We start from the raw sequence: 14,171 nt of genomic DNA, 5'->3' as shown, positions 1-14,171 counted from the left end.
CCCGAGAAAGTAGTTACCCAGCTAACAAACAAGTTGTCAGAACGTTTTGCTAACATTCCCATTAGGTTAGGAAAACGTTATTTCTGAATGTTTTTTAAACATTGAAAACATCCAGTTTTTTTTTTTTTTTATTATTAAGAAAGTTTTTTCTTGGTTCATGTGAATGTTAAAGTAACATTCCATTCACTCATTTAAAAAATGTTATTAAAACGTTATTTCTGAAAGTTTTTTAAATGTTGAAAACGTCCAGTTTTTTTATGTATTAAGAATGTTTTTTCTTGGTTCATGTAAACGTTACAGGAGCATTCCATTCACTCATTTTGGAAATGTTCTGAAAATGTTATTTTTTAATGTTTTCTGGATGTTCACATCACCCTGAACGGTTGGCCCGCCCATCATCGGGCTTACACACAGACACTCAAGTATCGCTAATTAACCTTTAACTGTGGTGAAAACTGTTGTACCTGAAGGAAATCACAGAGAACCTGCTAACTCCTGGCCCAGCCGGGAGCAATTTATTTAAGCAATTAATGTCTTACAGCTACAGGTTTGGATTTCAAAGTAACAGGAGTAACACATTTGTCCGGAGTGTTTACATTTTTCCAGAGTATAAAGTTTTTTTTAAAAGTTAAAGTATAAAAACGTAGGTTTTAACTAATCATCTAACTTCGACTGTCGCCTCTAGGTTAGATTCACTTCAGTTTGCATATAAGAGTAACAGAGGAACAGATGATGCTGTACTGACACTGCTTAACACAGTTACAAAACATCTCATGCATCCCAAAGCATATGTCAGGGTTTTATTCGTGGATTTTAGCTTGGCTTTTAATTCAATGAAGACTCATATTCTCTTAACGAGACTGGTTGATCTTGATGTTAATACAGGTTTAGTCCGCTGGATTAGAAATTTTCTTTCTTGCCGTACACAGAGGGTCTGTGTTCGAGGCAGGGGCGATTCTAGGATTTTCATTTTAGGGGAGCTCAGCCCCCAATGAGGGTATGATAAAAAAAAAAAAAAAAAAAGGTAGTTTATGGTCTAATGCGCATTATTTACTATATTTTATAATCACTGAGGTACCAAATGCGAGGTACTTAGGGGGGTTCGGGGGCATGCTCCCCAGAGAAAATTTTGATTTCTCTGATCTACATATGTGCATTTTAAGATGTTTTGAAGGCCAAAAAAATTGGATGACAAAAGCTTTAAAACCATGTGCGGGCAGCTGTTTATTTTCCACACTTCATCAGCATCACACTCTTCTTCTCTTTGTTTTTATCTTGCTCTGTCTTTTCCCCTCCTAAAGCTGAGCTTTGACTGATTTAGGCTTTTCATTTTTGTCTGTCAGTGAAGAAAGTAAACATAGGGTCAACTGATAGGTTGATTTATGAATCATTTTCTCAGACAAGGCTACCAGGAAAGCTAGGTAACTAAGTTTATTAAATTCATTCACAATATGTACACATTCATTATTGATCTAGGCCTAATACATGGCCGTAGACAGGGCTTTATGATCAAAGAGGTCATAAATTTGAGGTTGTTATGGGGTTAAACATTTTTATTTCTCTGATATGTGCATTTCAAGACGTTTGAAGGCCAAAAAAGGATAAGAAATAGATTTAAAACCTGCTCTCTCCTCATCTCCATCACTGTCTTTTTCTCTCAGTCTCCTGATCTTGCCCTGTCTCTTCCCCTCCTAAAGCTGAACTTTTTTTAATTTACTGAAGGCTACAAATTGTATTATATATTAATTCTCAACATGTACACATGCACTATTAATCTTGTGCCTATGAAAACGGCTTTGTTAATGTTTCTTGTCCCCTCACAATGACATAATTACACGTTATATAGGCCTATTTTCAGCTCAAAATGGCGAAATTAGACAAAAGTTTATTAGTTTTCTAATTATTTTTGTCATTCGTTTAACATTTATGACCTTAAAAACTGTCAAATATAAAATGTTTAGTTTAGCTACTTACATCTTAACTCGCACTTGACCGTAAACTGAAGCGTCAGTTGTGCTGCTAAAATTCCATGTAAAATTCGCGCTCAGCAGCTTCTGTGAACATAAAGCCCGCCTACTTGATTTGATTGGTCATCTCAAATATTCTGACACTGACGAGAAGTGAAAGACCAATGAGGCTCAGATAAACAAACACACACACACACACACACACACGCGCGCGCGCCCTCTGTTTCTGACCTGCGCTCTGCTTGGCGCTTCTGCCGACTGAAGATGAAGAACATTATTTAACCTTGTCAAAGACAAATATATATATATATATATATATATATATATATATATATATATATATATATATATATATATATATATATATATATATATATATATATTAGGGGTGTAACGATATTCGAACCGAACCGAAAAACCGCGATACACCACCCACGATACGAATCGCGATACTCTCATGGCGTACCGAACACGCCCGCCCCGCCCCCTGCTGTCCGGCTCATTGGACCTCATGTCTTATGTTTACACAACGAATACAGCGCTGCCTAACCACCATTAACCACATTTAATCGCAATAAGCTCAGTGTTTGTTACGTTCGATAATAAGCAAGGTGTAATCTTTCAAATTCTGTCTATTTGATCACGAAATTCAAACATTAAATGTCGTTTTGGCGCTCTTTGATGTGGCGTGACAGATCACCGTACTAGGCTCCTCATTTAAAGCGGCAGCGCAGAGTCAGTGTTGCCAACTAATTTTCAGGAGAAGTTGCTAAAGCAAGATCAATTTGTTGCTAAAAGTTGCTAAATGACGCAGTGACGTCATTGCGCTATGACGTCATTACGTAATCGCAACGCAACACTACGCCATTATGTCACACGTTTATTATTTGAAATGCTAATTTAGATTTGTTTGTAAAAAATAAAAATAATAATAAAAAAATATATATAAATAGGCATATATATATATATATATATATATATATATATATATATATATATATTATATACAATGTATACATAGGCCTACATGCATACAGTATTTGTAAAAGTAGGGTAATACAAACAACACTTTTTCATGATCAGATTTTTTCATTTTTAAATACAACATTGATATTGTACAGTTAAACACTTTACAACTACATTTAATGTAGGCTATTTTCTTATCAACCAGTGAAACATGAAATGTGTTTAAATTATTTTGCCAAAAATGCAAAATGCATGCTACTGCTGCTGCTGCCGCCCGCAGCCTCTCTGCCTGGCTATATAGACCAGCCCCGCCCCCTGCGCTCGTTGTCTTTTGTTTTCCGGTTTTCACAGCGATTTCCGCACAGGAATTATGAATGAACCGCTCTGTCTATTTAGCTAGCTTGTACGTGTGTTGTTTGGATTAGAATCACTTTCCAAAAGTTGCTAAAAGTTGCCAAATAAATAAAAAAAATTGCTAAATTTGTTGCTAGGTGCTTTTTAAATAAAAAGTTGCTAGGGTAGTCTGAAAAGTTGCTAAATCTAGCAACAAAATTGCTAAGTTGGTAACACTGCGCAGAGTGCGAGTAAACGCGATTCTCTTCCTCAGTTACAGAATAAACATGAATGGACACCTGAAGGTATGTTGAAAGATACAGTATACTTACTGAAAGGCATCATAACTCGTGTAATCGCTCAGTCAGTGTTTCAACAGCGGAAATCGTCAATAAAACACTTAGTTTTTCACATAGCTTTATTTACCTCAGGCAAGTCATTCAGTGTCCACAGCTTGTTAGTTTGCTAAGGAAATGAACTCTTTCACTAAATAAATGCACTATATTAACCTATATATTATATTTTACTTAACCTGTTAATGACATATTGATTATTTAAAATATCTGTCATGAAAATGACAGCAACTGTGTAAATTATTTTATTTCAATAATAAATTAGAGTAAAAATGTTAATGTAAAAACTGCCTTATGTGCAGTTTACATGTTGTCATACAATTTGTTACTTGAGTGTTGATTATTATTATATCTAAAAATAAATAGCAACTGAATTTAGGCTAAAAGTCTAGGCTCTGTTGTTAAGCTTTAATGTTATAGTAATGTGCAAGTAAGGGCTCCTATATAGTTTACAGCATTAGCAGATCATTTTTTTTTATCCTTGCGAAACGTTTACTTGTAATTGAATTAATTTAAAGACAAGGACACAATTTGTTAATTAAAGCACTGTTAAAAAAAAAAAGAAGCAATTTTAGCTTTCTAAACCCCCCACTCCACCTAAATGAACCGAACCGAACCGAGACGTCAAAACCGTGGGACGTACCGAACCGTCAGTTTTGTGTATCGTTACACCCCTAATATATATATATATATATATATATATATATTAGAATAACAACATTTCTTACTCCAAGTTTTAGGGGTGCTGAGCTCCTTTTTAGGGGTGCTGAAGCACCCCTAAAAAGGGGCTAGCCTCGCCCATGGTTCGAGGGACTGTGTCTGATATGCTAACTTTAAGTACAGGTTGCCCACAAGGCTGTGTTCTTACCCCTGTGCTCTTTTCTCTTTTTACTAACGAGTTTACGATTAAAGAAGAACATTTTAAATTATTCAAATATGCTGATGATATGGCCTTAGTGGGCCTATTGGACAAAACTAATTCTTTACATGATGTTGCCTATCTGGCTCACATTAAGGCCCTGGAGAACTGGTGTCACCTTAGTCAACTAGAAATTAATGTGGCAAAGACAAAAGAATTGATTATTTGCCCAAAAGCAGATATGTCAATCCAGCCAATTTCACTTGTGGGTCAACAAGTTGAAATTGTGGAGAAGTTTAAATATTTAGGCTCAATTCTTGATTCACACATGAATTTTGTTGATAATTCAGACTACCTTTTTAAAAAGTGTTCGAAACGTTTATATCTTCTTAGACAACTTAGTGGCCTCGGAGTTAGTCAGCCTATTTTAGAACTTGTGTACAAATCCATAGTAGAGAGTGTACTAACTTTTCATCTCACAGCCTGGTATGATCATTTAAACTGCAGATCTAAGAACAAACTTGCCAGAATTGTGACAATGGCAAGCAGAATAGTTGGCAGACAACAGAGGCCATTAGTACAGCTCTATGCTGAAAGGGCGAAGAAGAAGGCAAGGACTATTCTTGCAGATAGTTCTCATCCTCTCTTCAGTCAATTCGAGCCCATGAAATCAGGTAGACGCTATAGAATCCCTCTAGCAAATAAAAATGTGTTTAAGAGGTCTTTTATTCCAAATGCTGTTAAAATTCTCAACTCTGCAAGTAACTGATAATCCAAATGATTATAGTATTAAATGTGATTATTTTTTTATTTTATTTTTTTATGAAATGTGATCTGTCTGTTCTATGTCTTTGTTTTTTTTATTATTGTTTATATATTTACTTGAATGGCTGGTGAGCCAAAGACAATTTTCCACCTCGGTGGACAATAAAGATATTACAAAGACAAAGAGTATAAAGTATTAAAGTTAAGTGCATTGAATATTTGAATTACAAAAATAACAGATAAGTCTTTACTTCAAGATTCACATTTTACTGTGTAGTACACACAGTTTTGTAAGAGTCTCTGGGAATTACACATATCAAACTAGTGTTGCACGGTGTACCGATACTTCAAAAGTATCGCGATACTCGGAAATTAAAAACGTCACGATACCTAAATTTATCAGTATCGATACTTAAAAAAAAAACGCCTCCCTATAGAGCATCACAGTCCCGCCCACAGCCCGAGAGCGCTTCGGTGCCGGAAGTAAATTTCCCATTCATTTCTCCCATTGACGTTTTCGAAAATCCGTATCTAAAGAGTTTTAGAGCATGTCTGAGGATAACCAGCTACGGCTGAACTCATAGGCATACAACATATCATTTCGAGTGAAAAAACGGCGAGAAAATCCAAAAAAAGTCAAAGGTACAAGACTGTGTACATATTTTCATTTCCGAGCGAAGGAACTACTCATCCCATAAACCACCGCGCCTCACTGAAGTTGACTGAAGCCACAACCGCGAAAGAGCCTTTAGAGCGACTTTAAAATCTGACGACAGCCATGCGAACTTTTTCTTGTGCCGTTTATAGCAGTTCTTTCAGTAGTAATTGTGTAAATAGACTGGAAAGCATGGCTGGCGGTCCGCGGCTCACGGGTGCAGATCTGGCAGTCCGCGCGGCGTTCTGCTCATCAGTTTCAGCGGCCCACGGGCAGGTTGCTGACAAATGCCTCAACAATTTCCCACTTGTGGTCCATGCTCATTTTATTCATGAAGTTATAGTTCATCCTTAATTTTAATAACATTTAATGTATTTTCTTAATAACAAGTGAAAATTAAAAAGTGAAGGTCAGCAAACCAGAAAGTGCATCATATTCAGTTTATTAACTTGCCATAAATTATTACACAAATGTTCAGTAAATGCATGAAGAGCTCTCTATGGCTCTGGGTATGCCTAAGCTAAATATTGTTTTGACAGTGGCATCATAAAATGCTTGATATGACTCATACCATATATTAAGACTCCACGGTTCAAATGTCACATCAGTGATACCGTGCAAAAAAACGCAACAGTTTTTTTTTTTTTTATCCGAGCTCCACCAATCAGATGCATCACTGTGGGATTGTGGGATTGTTTAGGATTGTGGGTAATGAAGTACTTCTCCAAGACATCGCGAATAAAAGGCATTTATCTCAAAACAAGGTTAGTGCCCCATGAACTTTTGGCGGTTATATGAGCATATACAATCGCTTAGTACTGCCGTAGCTGGTTTTAAGTCTACCATGTATGGTTACGTTTTTATGGCTTATACCCCAACTGTCAATGGAGAAATTGTATTGAATTTTTACTTCCGGCACCGGCTGTGGGCGGGACTGTGATGCTCTCAGTGTTGCCAACTTAGCGCCTTTGTCGCTATTTTTAGCGACTTTTCAGACCCCTTCAGCGACAATTTTTCAAAAAAGCGACTAGCGACTAATCTAGCTACTTTTTGAACAAACCTCAGTAACCTCCAAATGTTGCCAGCATGAGTCCTGCGAGCGCGAGGTTTGCTTTCTCCTTGCCGTCACACACCTCTCTCTGCGTCTACCCTGTTCTGTGAATGGCTGAGGGCAGCAGCACGGCAGCTAACAGACGTGAATGAGCAGTGTTGTTTCCACGGATGGACTTATCACTTATCTTTTGTTTATATTTAAAGTATTTAGTTTGAACATTTTATTTTCCTTTCTTTTCTTGTGCTTATTACTTGTAATACTCACTATCACAGTGCTTTAGTTCAGTTCCCGAACTCTCTCAGTTCAGATAATTTTACACATATAAAAAATAGTCATTCAATAGCTACTCGTTCTATTGTCTGACAAAAAAATATAGTAAATGAGAACAGCTTTATTGGACATTCGGCTATCCTATATTATATTATATTATTTTATATTATATTATATTATATTATATTAAAATATAGTATGTAGGCATGATTTTAATGAGAAAAAACATTAGGCAGGCAGAACGAAAGTACGCCGCGATGACGTAATGAATATGCTAATTGACGCATGACGTCATCTAGCGACATTTAGCTACTTTTAGGGGAGGCGTTAGCTACTTTCCTTTGAAAATAGTTGGCAACACTGGATGCTCTATGGCTCTCTTTATGAATGGGCCATTGAATCATTGGTCACGATGCTCTATGGACGTCTGTGTTTTTTTCCTGACGCACGCAGCAAAGAACCTGCCGCTGTCAGTGTCATGTGACAAAACACTACAGCGAGATGGCTGCATGTGCGAGCCATAGACTGTAAAAAAATATGGACGTAGTGTCCGTGACGTCACCCGTAGGTTTCTGAAGAGCATTTTTGAAGCCTAAAGTGGGCGGAGCCGGCCGTCGCCATCTTGGTCTTGCGTCACTCCCGGATAACAGAAAATAGACAAACAGGCGGGGCGTGAGTGGAGCTGAGGAGCCTGGCTATCTGAAATCACCTAGCTCGACGTGATCGAGTTAGCTGATGATGTAAAGCCAATTAAACGTTCCTATTTTTGCCCTTCGAAATATTATAATAGTTAAAGGACATGGCTACAAGTGAGACTGTGTATTACTTCGAGAGTGTTTGTGTGTGACGGTGATTTATGTGCATAACGTTACATCATACCTGTCAACCCTCCCGTTTTTCCCGGGATTCTCCCGTATTTTACATTGCTATCCCGCTATCATCCCGTTTAAATATTTTCCCGTATTTCTCCCGTATTTTTAATCTTTCTATAATTTTTTTTTTTTTAAATCCCAATGCGCGCAAACCAGTTAAGCGAAAATCCCGCCCTGCAGCTAATTTCATTGGTTAAGGTTACAATGACGGGTAGGTGTTTGGTGTAGGCAATCAGTACTGTGATTCACATGACCAATAAAATCTTTAGAATCGGCTGCAGGGCGGGATTTCCACTGAAGTAGTTAGGGGGAAAAAATCGCGCGAAGAAGAACAGCAGCATCCGAGGATGGACGAACATGAGAGAGATGGCATTAACACACGCAATTATGTCAAAATGTCCGTTTTGTCGAGTATCCTCATAAGAGCAGTCTGAGCAGTCTTAAATTAGTTTAAAAAAAAGTCGTAAATGAAAGCAAAGAGTTGTGAGAGAATGAGACGCGTGTGAGATCCGTCAGCGGCTGTTTTTAAAGAGACAGTAGCCAATAAAGCTTTCTGTCAGTAAAGTTAATCAAAGAACAAAGGTAACAGAGAAAACCACTCACTGCTCTTGACTAAAGATCTTTTTTTACTTTAATAAGGATTAATCTATGTACAATTTAAATTGTATGCAGTGCAAACTGTTTGATAACTTCAATTTCTGTATATTTTTCCTACCTGTTAGACAAATATTTAAAATATACTGTTTTATGTTTTTCTACCTTAATTTGGAGATTAATTGTGAAATTATTACATTATAAAATGTTAAAAAGTAAGTTTTTTTTTAATGGCAATTAATCGTGATTAATTAATGCAGTTAATTGTTGCAATTGATAAAAATAAATAAAGAAACATGATATAAATAAAAATAAATAAAATAAATAAAGAACCCCCCCCCCCCCCCCCCCGTTCAGATTTCCCGTATTTTGGTATCCAAATGTTGACAGGTATGCGTTACATGTCCGTCACTCTTTCATGGTCCGTCAGCGCGGCATCGCTCAAGTTCGTAGAGAGCTTATTCAGTCCATTTTAAATTCTGATGTTGGCCGTCTCTCAAATGGGTTATGGTTTAACCGTTAAACCATAGATATATTGCCTTTGAAGTGCAAGTAAATGCAAATCCGCGCTCATTCACGGACTGAGAAAGCGCCGACGCCCGCATGATTTCATCTGACGGTAACTTACATAAGCATAATCCATCTGTTCCATGGGAGCAGAACGAACGAGCATTTATTGACGTTTTAAATTTGAAAACCCCAAAAAGCAACGAAATTGTCAGACATCCATTAGTGCATGTTCACAGAGGAAAACAACTGAAATACAGCGCTGGTTGTTCTCTCGAACGATAACGATGGAATCCAAAGACGTGGGCTTTGTAACGTTACCCAAGTATTAAATTGTATGAAATAATAATCCCGAAAAAAAGCACAAACACTGCAGAGATGGCAAGTTCAGCAGCTAACATTGCTGAGGTGAAGTGACGGCTAGTAACAACAGCAGACAAATGGCTAGCACTGACAGCGGCAATCCATCTGTCACTCAAGTGGCTTGGCCACACCCTTAAATTTAAATATTAATCAACTAAACGGACGAGTTATAAAATAATTCACCCCCCTCACAGTTGTTATGAAGGGCAAAATTAGCTGTAGGGGAGAGGCGGGACAGTTGAAACACTTTTCAGATAAATGTCGTTTTCTAAGATTAGGTTACAGATAGATTTTTTATTTTTTTGTGATTAACAACTCACATATGTGTTCTCTTAGTATCATGTGTTATTCGGTACAAATATAGAATGATTTAAGGAAAATATGACTTTGAACGGGAGTTGTGCTTTGTTTCAATCGTCCCAGGCGGGACGGTTGAAACACAGGGGTGGGACGGATGAAACATAACAGTTTAAATGGCAACTATTCATCTAATGCTTATTTTTGTGAACAACACCTGACAAGTAACTTATGTACATATTGTTACAAACATATTTTGTAATTTATTTTTATTTAAAGGTTCATATTAACCATTTTTGTTCTGTCGCCCAATAAACAATAGGCGATAAGCCTATGCGCATTTTGTAATCTTTCTAATGGGCTATTTTGACGAAGACAGACAAATCAGTTTACATTTCTTCCTTGAGTCATATTGAGTGTTTGCTAGTTGCAGGGCTCCAGACTAACTTTTTTTATTAGGAGCGCTGTAGCCCCTGACTTAAAATTTTAGGAGCGCAAGCAGAAAATTTAGGGGCACACCTTAAATCACCTTGCAATGCAATTATTCACATTTTCCCCCAAAATAACTGTATTACTGACAAATGCTTTGATAATAAATAGCCTTAACGTACAGAAATTACAATGTGCAGTTTTATTTTAAGTTCACAGGGCTCCAGACTAACATTTGAGGGCAGTGGCACTAAGTTCTACAGAAAGTATTTGGTAGCACTGTGGGATGACAAAGCACTGAGCTTAATTTGAGGTGTATAGATAAAGTTAACTTTTATTATTATCATTCATAATGTCTTAATATTAATTCAAAAGCAAAATGAGTGACAAAATATATATTAGGGAGTGAAAATAGCCAGTAAGCGTCCTCTGCAGCTATGTTTACAATAGGAATTTAATCTTTATCTTTTTTTTTTTTTTTAAATAAGTGTGAGTTTCCCTACTTCTTGAAACTTTTAGTTTTATAAATAGGTCTTTAAAGGATGAACAAAAAATGTTTGGTCAACACATTATTAAAAATAACATTTAAATATGATAATATAGTTTTGAAGTGCTGGAAAAATATGTGTAGGCTACTGTTATAACCACAGTATACCATAGTTACAGTTAGTGTTACTACAGTAAATCCAAGGTGATTGTTGCTAATCTGTGGACCTAAAGCCTTCAATAACTTGTTCGCTCATTGCACATGTTTCTCCTGGTTTCCACGTCAGCGCTGTTTGATCTGATATGGTTTATAACAGAGAATTCTGCGTCAAATCTGAATGTTTCTCACTGGATCTCGCAGCAATGTTATTAATTCTGTCGCGAACTCAATGGATTTCTTCACTGGATCTCCACGATGTAACTGTTTCGCGTGATCGCGATCGGCCCGCGACTGGCGAGAGGAGCTCTGCGCTGTCTATTATTGGGTCGAACTATTAAACGGTCTGTGAAGCAGAATGAGTGCTGAGTAGCGCAGTTTTTTCCACTTTCATTTTGTTTTTATTTATTAACATGTCACGGCATACTCTAAGCTTGAGGCTGAGATTGAGTGTTTAAACTGCGAAGTGCCTGCACTGTCTGCAAACTTCGTTTTCCCCGCAGTTCTGGGGTAGCGACTGCCACATTCGCAGCTCATGGAGTTCATCTCCTTACAGTACCTCAACCAGCTGAATTCTCGTAGCCAGTCTTCCCGAAAATAGTGGGTTCAGGCCTTTATCACCTTACAAACCTCTGACTCTGAATCATCATCATCCTGTCTGTCCGTGACATTGATATTTGTCTCCGTCTCCTTCCCACGGACGTTTACGCGCGCTCGATTATCTCTAGGACCCTCCCCCTCCACACATTAGCCAGTTACAGTGGCCATTCCCTATTCTTCTCACACTCATTGGCCTGCCACACATTCCAGATTCATTGACGCGCCCCTTCCACGTTTAACGTGAAAAAATAAAAAAATAAATTACTGGTCGCACATGTGCGACTGGGTGTAAAATTCAGTCGCACACTCTCAAATTTTGGTCGCAAAATGCGACCATTTGGTCGCAGTCTGGAGCCCTGAGTTGAATAGCCTGTTATTATGAAGAAAACAAGGCCAACCAGAAGACGATAAATGAAATTTATTGAATATTGAAGATTGGACAATCGATGATTATTACAGAGATAGCATGTGTTGCGTAATTGAAAATGAATTTGCATTAAAAGAAACACAAGTCTAGAAACAGTATATGAATCTATGAACAGTATAGGCTATGACCAGGTTTAACGTGCAGGACGCGCGGTCGGGACGGTTGAAACACTGTTTCAACCGTCCCGACAGCGCATCCTGTCATTTAAACCTATTTTGCTCTTAAACTAAAAAACTCTGATGTTGCACACTTAAGGGTGTGTTGCAGTACTAATACACCTGCCGTATTATCATTACAATGGCACATGAAACAATAAATCCAACTTGTCAGTCCAAAAAAAGTACCGCACGAAATAATTCACTCACCGCATTCAAAAACAGCTTTGCGGCTTTAACTCCAAAACGACACGACGTAAAGAAGAAATGTTTTCGCGGGTATGTTAGGCATTGCGTGCTGTACGTGCTGACGAAATTTGACGTACATGACGTGAGTGGTTTTCAAGGAAATCTCAGTGTTTCATCCGTCCCGCGTTTCAATCGTCCCGCCTCTCCCCTATAGACCAAATCCACATACAGACACCAGGCTGTAAACACGTTTTTTTCTGCTGTAAAATTTGGCATTTTAACATGGGGGAGATACAGATTTGACTCACCGCTTGGTGCGAGCACAAGTGGTCCACGACTCGTAGAAAAAGATGACGCGAGGAGTGACATATGGAAGTACGTTGCCTACCTTGCTCTGTTGCACGGTGCACCGATACTTCAAAAGTAAATCGGAAATGAAAAACGTCACGATTCCTTAATTTATTAGTATCGATACTTCTAAGAATGACCGCGTTCCAGATTTGTAAGGCCGGCGACACACTGGCTGCGTGTCGTGTCCGTTTTTATTTCGGCTCCCATGTTAACTGCCTGCGTGACACACGCGTCTGGGCGCAGCTCGAGACACGCGGAAAACGCGTGCATGCTATAAATAGAACCGACGCCTATTTTTCACGCGTCACGCAAGCGTGTTGGAAGTGTTCCCAGGCAAAATAGAATAGGAAAAGATGTTTCTATGTCATTTTGACACGAATACATATTAATAAATGACATTTTGATGTTTGAAAGTTTTGACATAAATACAATATAAACGTAATTAAAAAAAATATTATCGATTTTCAAATATTGCACCTCTCAACGAATTATTCTGTAGCCTATTTTGCCGTCAACACTGCCGACGTTGTCTTTGCTGCTATATATTTATGTTTAACATGAAGTATAGGCCTTCCACAACTCTCTCCCCACATGTCAAATATATCACCAATGATCATATGTTACCAATATTAAACATTGTTTAATATAATCGCTGTTCATATTTTTATTCAAAGTTCAGAATCAAGATAAAGCTCTTATGTTTCTTATGATAAGTGAGATAATGCTGCTAAATTTATTAAAAAAAATTACCTTGAATGTCATTGCTCTAATTTATTTTTTATATTTTTATATTTCATATTTTGTTCAAATTTTTAATATATCTGCTGTTCATATGTTCATTTATTAGTGTGTTATATGATTAGAATGTTGTCCCGGTTTTAAAAAAAAAACACAGCAATTGATATTTGAGAGTGTTTCTCCCTTTTCAGGAAAAGTATCGAAAAAGTATCGAAATCGCAATACTTGACTTGGTATCGGTATCGAAACAATAATTTTGGTATCGTGACAACACTAATCCAAACAATGGAATCATAAAGAGCAAAAATTACATTTTCTAAACCAAAAACACAACCCCACCACAAGAGAAAAAAAGAACACAAACTCAAACATACAACTAGACAAGTCAAATCTAACAAGACATGTGGAAAACACCACCATAGAAAGAAAAGAAAAAAAAACACCACAAAATTGTTATGTGTATATGAATTGTTTCATAAGGAGTTTCAAAAACTGTCATTTTACAGTGATGCTTCAGGCTGCAGAAAAACCTTAGAGTGTAATGGTTGTCTGGAGACGCTGGATGTTTGGTGTAAAGATGGCATGGAATGGAGCGCATGCGCAGAGCTGTGAGTGATAGAAAGACAATTTAGAATTTAGTTCAGAATCAGATAAAATGTTGTTACTGAATGGAAATTCAAAGTCCTGATTGATTAGTGTAATGCATTAGGTTCAATCCCAGCAAACAAAGAACCCAACAAACACAGAACTTTCCCCCTAACGTTCCCATATGGTTCCCATTTGG

The sequence above is a fragment of the Rutilus rutilus genome, assembly GCF_951802725.1.
Source record: "Rutilus rutilus genome assembly, chromosome: 24".
Classification (NCBI taxonomy): Eukaryota; Metazoa; Chordata; class Actinopteri; order Cypriniformes; family Leuciscidae; genus Rutilus; species Rutilus rutilus.
Note: the sequence above shows the minus strand (reverse complement) of the source record.